The sequence below is a fragment of the Porites lutea genome, chromosome 14, assembly GCF_958299795.1.
Source record: "Porites lutea chromosome 14, jaPorLute2.1, whole genome shotgun sequence".
In the NCBI taxonomy this organism is placed as follows: Eukaryota; Metazoa; Cnidaria; class Anthozoa; order Scleractinia; family Poritidae; genus Porites; species Porites lutea.
The window spans coordinates 580548-589817 of record NC_133214.1 but is presented as its reverse complement, the minus strand read 5'-3'; the positions used below and the strand labels follow the sequence as shown (position 1 = coordinate 589817).

At 37.8% G+C, this 9270-nt stretch overlaps 1 long non-coding RNA gene across 2 annotated transcripts; it reads right to left on the bottom strand.

Moving 5' to 3' along the window:
* Positions 1 to 2758: 2758 nt before the first annotated feature.
* On the bottom strand, positions 2759 to 8056 carry LOC140924585 (uncharacterized). 2 transcript variants are annotated; one of them, XR_012164299.1, is made up of 4 exons: positions 7533 to 8056; positions 4945 to 5042; positions 3504 to 3584; positions 2759 to 3261 (listed from the first exon to the last, which is right to left on the bottom strand). It is a non-coding gene; the product is annotated as an uncharacterized lncRNA (long non-coding RNA). The 2 variants fall into 2 exon arrangements; XR_012164300.1 differs by lacking the exon at positions 7533 to 8056 and adding an exon at positions 5898 to 6284.
* Between the last annotated feature and the right edge of the window lie 1214 nt (positions 8057 to 9270).

The window sequence follows — 9270 nt, the reverse complement described above, 5'->3', positions numbered from 1 at the left end:
AGACTATCACGTAAAGAATTTACAGGCTATTTGGTTTGGTGCCACCACAAAAGGCAATCAGATGGTGGATAGTGGCGCGAAATGGACCGCGGTAAAACAAAAAGGAGGACAAGAGGGAGAGGGACATGACAAAGAACTCTCGCCACCCCCCCCCCCCCCTCCCCCTCCTCCTCACATCTTGGCTCTGTTTTCTCCTCTCTTTAGCAGACCACACAAAATCAAGCAATTTATTCCAGTCACGGATCGTTTTTGAGAAAAATGACTCGGTCCATTATGTAATTATAAGACAAAAACCGCAAAATGAATTTTTTAAAATACATCAATCAAAGCTGAAGAAAGCAACTTAACATAATAATAATAATAATAATAATAATAATTTATTACTTATTCGGCGCAAATATCTATATGAATATATTCAAATGCGCCTTACAAGTTACATTAAAATAATAATAAAATAATAAATCTAATATAGTAAAACTATCCAGTCCATATCTAATAAATAAACTAAAAATTACACAGAGTCAAAAATGTAAAATTCTAAAAAAAATAACAAGCATACGCTTTTCTAAAAAAGATGAGTTTTCACTAAGGACTTAAAAACGTCCATTGTCTACCTAGACGAAGACAAAAAAAAACTAAATTTTATCACGAAAAATTCTAAGATAAACTTGAGAAGCAAAAACGAAAATGGATTATTTTTGCGAAATGTAGAAACTAACCTTTGTTATTGTAAGAGAGGAGCATCGTCCTTGCCGCGACGATCTGGACCTTAGGGAGAAATTTTCCCGCCATTTTTCACCAGCCGCCGTCAGCGTTGCCATAAGCCGTCATCTTGGTCCTGTAAAAGCAGCAAACAAGTAAGCAAATACAAATTTAGGCAAGAAATAGAAGGAAAAGACTGAGTTTGCAGAAAAGGAGGTTAGCTGCTCTCACTAAGTCTTATATGAGTCTAATTTGTTCATTTCGTAATGGCCGCTGATAAGACAAAGTGCAAAAATACGAATCCGCTTTCGCTGTGTTGGTAACTTTAATACGCGACCGCAGTGACGCTCAGACGCGAACGACGGCTAATTTGTTGTCCGGTACTTCGACCATATGCAGCTTAAAACGCAAAACGAAACTAATGACTTCCAGTTGCGCTTTGCATTGTTGGCAACCGAAGAGGATTTCTTAGGCTACGCAAGGCAATGCTGCACAATTAGCAGAATTAGTATTGAATGGCTAGTAACTTGTTGTTTTTCAACCGAAAAATCTAGCAGAAAAATCAGAATATTTTATCGGTGGCCTTGCGAGAGAATTTTCTCATCTGTCTGAAATGCTTGCTTATAGGCCGACAAAACATGTTTTTGTGCCTTTTCAGTCTGAAAACTGGTATAAATTTTGCTTATTTTGGTCTGGAATCGAGTATAGTTTTCTAGGGAAATGTGAGAGTGTATACAGCTACCGTATTTCGAGAAAGGTTGTCGGAAAAAGTGCACGCGACAATCCCGAATGGTATTGTGGGTGGTTTTTAGTTCACTGTTCTTCAAAGAAATTTGAAAGAATGGCACGAGAGGTCATGGATGTATGTCTGCGAGTGTTAAAGGAAAGCAAAAAAGTAGGTTCAACCCGGGGGGGGGGGGGGGCGACTCCGCATATGAAAGGGGTTGGGATGCTCGTCAGAAATTTTGAATTAAACCCCTAAAGGAGACCGATCTGGGCGTGGCCCAAGCTTTTTTTGATCCCTAAAAGAGACCACGTTAAATGAGAGACAAATGAGAAACCTTAGATTATATGGATGGAGTAAATAAAACGAATTAAAAATACACATATCAAATATTTATTTTTTTATTTTTTTCGCGTGCAACCCTAAACGAGACCTTCACGGCTAAACAAACACCCTAAATGAGACCATAATCCGAAATTTACACCCCTAAGCGAGACGACGAGCATCCCCACCACTTTCATATGCGGAGTGCCCCCCCGGGAGGTTCGATAGCTGCAGTGTGAGAACAGTATGTTGATCATATCCCGTATTTCCTTTCGGGATTGTCGCGTGCACATTTTTCCCGACAACCTTTCTCGAAATAGCTGTTAACGTATTTGTCGTTTCTGAGCCAAATGAATGAGAGAGAAAGAGAAATATGCGAATTCGAAATGGGTGCTAAGAAATCGTTTTGTTTGCGTTTTAATGTAAGTAATCATGACAAAACTCTGCCTTAAGGCCAGGTCTGAAAACGGGTATGGATTGTAGATGCCACGTCTGAAAACGGGTGTGGAAAATGACATTTTTTGGTCTGAAATCAGAATTTAGACAATCGGGCGGCACACCCTCCACCAAGAATTCCCAGGAGTACCTCCCCGGTTCTGAAACAATATTTTTCTAGTTGAGCTACTCATGGAAACACGGTGCTTCCTTGATGAGTCAAACCGCAGCTTGACAAACCCATCTAACTTTCAGAAATGTAGATAAATATTCTGACATGTGGATATTCACATATGCAAGGTATATCGTAATTGGTTTTCAAATCGGGTAAGTATCCACCAGTAATATTTATCTCTTCCTCATTTAAAATCTGCTTACAATCGGTTAATATTGTGGCCAATGAAAGAAAATTAAAGGTAAAGACGAAGACAAACTTCACATCTACCCTTCGATAACGAGCGTCTCAGTAAGCTGAGGTCTTGGTTTAATGCGTTAAAATTCATAGGAGATATTTGAAATCTCGGAAGTAATAAAAGGATAAGAAATAAACTGTAGGAAAAGAAGCGAGAACTTCATTGTAGGGTCGCGTTGATTCGACGTTGTAGGTCAAACTGCGTGCATTCGTGGAGTTTAGAAACAGTTGGTTTTCATGCGAGAAGCTGGGTAGAATTTCACAACCTGCGTCAGTACTCCGGGCTTGTATTGTAACCTGTCCAGCCCGGAAGTTGGGGATCATGTGGAAGTCTTTTAGATTTTTGTCAGCAGCTGTGGTGTGTTCGATGTTGGTGAGAATTCCTCACTAGTACTCTAAATTTCAATAAACTGCATATACCTGTTTTGAAAAAAAGTATTCACAGTAACAAATTCACTTACTTGGAATTCTGCTTCTTTTGAGAACACTGTCAGAACTGAAGCAGTGAGCTTGACATCATTGAGTTGACTTGTTTTGACTGCATTTCGTCCTTGTGTCTTAGTGAAGGCTATTGTAGAAATCACCTGCTCATCTATAAAACAACAGCGGTGTATAATCATCTGGCCTCAGGGTATGCAGGAATAAGACTTATGATGCTGAGAATCTAGAAAAGGCGATCAAACAGGAACTAGTTTATTTTGCGAATGATCATGAATAACAGGCGAGTGCATGAGTGCTGTGATATGGGGCTCGGCTCTCTTGCTTTGGGAGATGATTGACTGATTCTTTTTGGTCACGTTCCATTTAGTCGTGTAGACAGTGCCAGGATCAGCGTTCATCATATCTTATCACCAATAATATAAGCGATTTAGAACTTTTCATTTTCGTATTAAGCCTGGCACGTACTTAGAGTTCTGTTTTTTTTCTTGCGTCCTGACTCGCCCTGCGCAAATTTTTGTCTTCGTGCTCCGCACAAGCCAAGGACGCCTACGTGTACACGAAAATAGACAAAAATAATCATATGTGCACATGATAACATGATTGTGATATCTATATCAACAAAGTAGTATTCAAATTTGAAGCTAAAATGTTGTGTAAATAGTACTATTAACACATTCATCTAATCACGACACTTCAGCTGAATTTCTAACAAATTCGCTGTTTCGCTTCTGATAATTCCAATGTTTAACCAAAATACGATTGCATGTGTTGATGTACCAACAACCACTACAACGTCTCAGAAGTATCAGATAAAGAAATATATTATGGTTTTCCAATAGGAGAATTCACAGTATTAGCTGCGACGTGTCTCGTTCTTTTCTTTAGTTACAGCACATTTCAATATCACAACCTCAGTTTTTACTTAAAAGATAGTAAATTATGCTGAACATTAACGGCATTTATAACCCGAGCAATTTAGCCATCGGAATATCTTGATTTAACCAAATGAAGGGACTAGATCTTCCAAGATTTGAACGAAGTGATCTATTTGGTAACTTTCTGTTGGTGATTTCGCGGAAACTGATTGTAAGTCGAGTTACGTATTTACAGTACTAGGTGAACCATTTTATTTCAACTGAGAAGTGCATATGCCGCCTTTTAGAATTTTAACTGAATTCTTAGTTATCTGAACGAGACATCCTGAACAACAGTCTTTGTCAGACCATTTCCGTCCGTCAATACCCCGTAAATACCGGGATAAACTGAACTCGATGCGTTTTAGGTCTAGTGAGGTATGAGCGCTGGAAAAATGATCAACGGCGGGGGGCTTTTTTCAGCTATATTTTTCCAGGATATTTCTATTATTTTTCTCAGGGCATTCGCTGAATAACAATCGTCCTGGCGAAACATCCCTTCAAAACACATCTCCAGTGTCAGCTTGAATTTTCGCTATTACTTTTGTTTGGAAAAATCAGTATCGCCCTCAGACTTTCACGAGAGCGTAAAATTATAAGGCTTTCTATTTTCAAAATGAAAATTATGGTTCTCCGTACGAGATAGAAAAAATGAGACACCGAGTACCAGTCGAACAGGTTGCCAGTGTAGCCATTCTGTTCACCTGAATTTTCGGATGTTTTAAGTCATTGCCATCTAATAGAACAGAAATGTTAAAGTGCGAACTGAAAGATTTCTACACGGTTTTATTAGGAAACAGTATGGAAAAGTAATAAAGCTAGCGTCACACTGAAGTTTTGTCCTTAACAACATGTTGGGTACCAAACCCTGTATGCTTAAAATTCAGTTGGAGTGTCAGTCATTTCTCAATAACAATCGAATAGCTCGCAAGACCAGATTCGACTGCAACAAGTGAAATATCAATGAAATCAGGAATGAGCAATCATTGTACCTTTCTTCTAAGTTCCCTGGTCGTCGCTTCAAATTGAACAGCACTTTTTACCTTTGCCTTGCCAAAGTCCGCGTGGTTTGTATGCTAATTCGTCCTTTCTGAGACAAAAGAGATCATTCAAATCCTGGCGGTTCAGACAAAATTTATTTCACATTATTGACGTACGTGCTTTGCATATGAGATTATAGTCTGTCACGTGGCCACGTCTCCGAAGTACTCCTGATAATTGATAACTGAATAAAAAAGCTAAAAATAAAATCTTTGACAAATGGTAAAAATGAAACAACATGGTTGGAACTCTCACTCAAATCTTTTATTTGAATCGTCTCTTCAGTTGGGATTTCATTGACTGATCAAAGCCACCAGTTTGTTCTTGACAGCTTTCACGGATATCCTCTAATAACCCCGCAAAAAACCCAAAGCATATAAACAAAGATTTGATATGAAAGAGAAAATTTTGCTTAAGGATTTCACAAAGTTGTAGTGACAGGAAAAAAAAAAGTGATTCCTGCTGAAGACGTTTGATTGGAAAATGTTAGTGTTAAAGTTAGAGGTTACTGTTCTGGCTCTTGAAAAACATCCCGTACGTTTTACATTTTCTGGAACTATAAAGCCAAAGGCATTCTCAAGAAACGACGTTTCCGTGGTGATTGTTATACATGTATTTGAAACAGAAGATTAAGGTAGGTTACACGAACAATCATGTTTTTACAAATTGTTTAAAAGAGGTGTATCCCCATATCCCACCATGAAAGTTGTTTTTCGGCTTTGTTGTTCGACTAGCACAGCCTCCATTAATTTGGCTTTTCATGATTAAAGCAAAGAAAGGTCAAAAAGAAAACAAGCTTTGTAAACATCAAAATTAAGAGGAAAAATATAATCACGGAGGTGGTAATACCAAAGTCAAAAAGTGTCGATTAAATGTCACGTTCTCTGTGCTCCGTGAATCGTACCTATATGCCAGTGATCTTGACGTCGCTCTTGGAACAAAGACAAATATTTCGATGAAGATTCACAGTCTTCTCTGATATTAGGTGTTTACAGTATCTCTCAAACAATGGTTTCAGTATTGAGGATACGGAGTGCAGATTCTGGCGCGTCGATCCAAGCCAAATCGCCATGTGATAGTCATATCGTTCCACAAATTATGCAAAATTTTAAAACGATACATATTTTAAGACCGAAGCCTACCTTCATCGATTGAAAAATGCTTTATTTCACACACTTGAAATTCGTTACTATGTTCCATTATGTACCTCAAAACACCTTCTGATTCTCCGTAGTCACTTTTCCTGCGAAGAGTCCCTTTTCGTTCAGCATTTGACGCAGTAGTGGACAAAAGATTTCTCCAAAACAAGTCGAGTAATTTAGGAACAAATTAACCGACTATTAAATTGAAAGCTCTGATAATAACTCTCTGGCTTCATACGCAGTGACAAAAGAACGCAGACCGGGGCTAATGACTTCAGCTGTGCCCTTTATTTGTCGGTCACGTCTTAACCCTTAAGCACCTGGTAATATCCACATACAAATTCCCCAGACTGATCTGCATAGATTCCTTAAAAATTAGTTGAGAGAATTTGTGAAAAGATTAAAACATTTTCTCTTTGATAATCATTTCATTCATTCTCGTAACCTTCCTACTTGGTTATATATTGACTTTGCTTGGAGAAAATTGATGTTGATCACGAGGACTTCTGAAGTGTTATTGAATATTGCCCGGGTTATTTTCGGAAGAAACAACCTAAGAAAAAACACGCGCCAGCAAAACACGTTCAGGATGTTTTGACTCTCGTCATGTACAGTGTCTTAAACACGATCTTTCCAAACAGAAAAGACGGAAAGCTGATCCTAACAAGCCGGTACAGATGCCAGATTTTATCACATAAATAGTTGTTTTTTTGGCAGTTAAAGAAAGCAAAGTTGTAGTGAAGAAAAACAGGAAATTTTGGTGATAAGAGGTTCAATGGCCACGTATAGAACGCCAACAGTTTGCGAGTGTATAAAGAGCCATGCCTTTGATTCGTCCCACAAGAAATTTATGTTCCCGAGCCTAGTTATTTGAAATTTTAATTCAGTTATTAGTAAACTCAAAGTTATCGCAACCAAGTTTTCATAATTCTTGACGAAGATTCTAAGAATACTGCTGTACATGAATACGTATAGTGTATATACCTTTTTAAGAGTGATCAGCATCAATTTTCTCCCTGTAATATCAATGCTTTGTAAAATAGAGTGGCCATGAGAATCAGGGACATGATCACACAAGATTAATTTGCTTGATATTATTTTTATTTGATATTTTATCAACTTCTCCCCGCTACTTCTACAGGAAATGAATAGGGGTAACAAATGAGAATTCAAATTTTGATCTTAGGGTTTAAAGGGTTAAGTGGACAACTTTTGCCACGAGGCATTAACGAGCGGACTACCGTAAAATCTTGAGTAAACGCGTTAGTTTCAACGAAACCATATCAAACTGTATATCATTTGTAAGCTGATAAGTTGTAGAAACCAAAAAGATTGTAACTATATACATTTGTTGATGCTTCCGCAATTTTTGTATTTAATGTTTAATAAAAACCCACCTGGAGCCTGCCGGAAGACAACATGTTTAACTACCGAAAGGACGCCCATAATGTTCTTTGTGAGGTTTTTGACTTGAAGCCGTTCTATGAGCAATTCATTTCGTCGAAGGCTCCTCCTACTAGGGATTGGCTTGCGAACTGCTTCTATCTGTTTGATTTGTAACATTGGATTCGAAAGTTTTCTTCAATTAACAAGTAGAAAGCAGTTTGAATACGAAAGGTCTGATACACACACGTATCCGCCTGTAAGATGTCACGTGCGTCGTCATTTATTTTGCGATGGTTACTAACTGTGGAAGCTATATTGTAACTGTGTCATAGATCACCATTAGATTTAGCACGTGCACTCATGAATCGGATCATTGAGGTGGAAATTGCGGTCAGTCAAAATGTAGTTTTTGTATTGCATGTTAACTGATTCTAAAGAACCGTCTTTACTTTATTCTTAATCCAAAAAAATAGCTTTATTTCGCTATTTGCCAAAATAGCAGTTCTGCCTGTACAGCTTCTAGCAACTGTGAACCCTAAAGGGCTTCTTTAATGTTTTAAAGTGTGTTTTAAGAAGCAATAGAACCTGCAGTCAATCAAAACTACCATAAAATTAGAACTAACTGAACAAAGTATACTGTGTAAAAAATTTATACATGTATTCTTTATGATAATTGAGTTTAACCAATTTACTATCCAAATCTTGACCCCATGCTACCGTTTCTTACGTTGACTATATAGTGGAAGGTATAGTCATCAATAACTAACTTGAATAATGAAGTTTGTTTGTAAACAGTCTCGGCAATGTTTCGAGATTTTGCGTATAGGGAAATACGCAACCTGTTGACCTATGTCCCCACGTCTCATGGCAAGCCGTCATATTGTGTAAACTACAAATAGTTCTACTAGGTTTGTATCTCTAATTATTCTTTATATGTCAGCATAGTTTGAAGGTTCTTAGGAAATGGAGAAGAACTTCTGCATATGTGATGAAGAAATTGTAGCATTTTACTCCCCATCTCCTTCCCAAAAAAACTGTGTATATTAGATTAAACACCGGACCAAACATCGAATAAGTTGAAATAAACCTGTACAAATTTTAGATGAACTTGGCGGTATCGAATCATTGGTGTTTTTTCAGGTTACATGGTAAAATTTATCTTCTTCTAATCAGCGCTGATAGAAGTTATGACAAAAGTGGAGCTCGGAAGGTGTGTACGGATGTCACTTCTCTCTGATATAATACCCGCGGGCATGTCATCGTGACGCACAGAATTGTTGCAGTTAGTTTCAGATGTGATGTGTGCACGATCAACGATCAGTTTCGTGCGCTTTCTAATTTATGCTGGGGGCTTATGTAGCCGCGCCTACAGCTGGATTTTGGATGAGAATCGCCATATTGGTTTTTGGAGCTACCCATAAATGCTGAAAATCGAAATCGTGTCATTTAAGCTTAAACGTGGATATTATAGGAGGTTTACACATTTTTTCATAAAATATTTGGACTACTAATGGTGCATTTAGTAAAAACATAAACGCGGGTTTTTACCACTCCTTACACAGTGCACTTTTCACTGTTCTGTCACTCTTAATTTTAAAAGCTCTCTGTTGGCAATATTAAGCTGCATAGTTCGAGAGTGGCACCAGACAGGAAGAAAAAACAATCAGCGTAAAGATGTTTTGATGCTTATTTATGAAAGTTAAAGTCATAAAATGTTATTAAAGTAACAAATGGCAGTCCAAGGTTCAA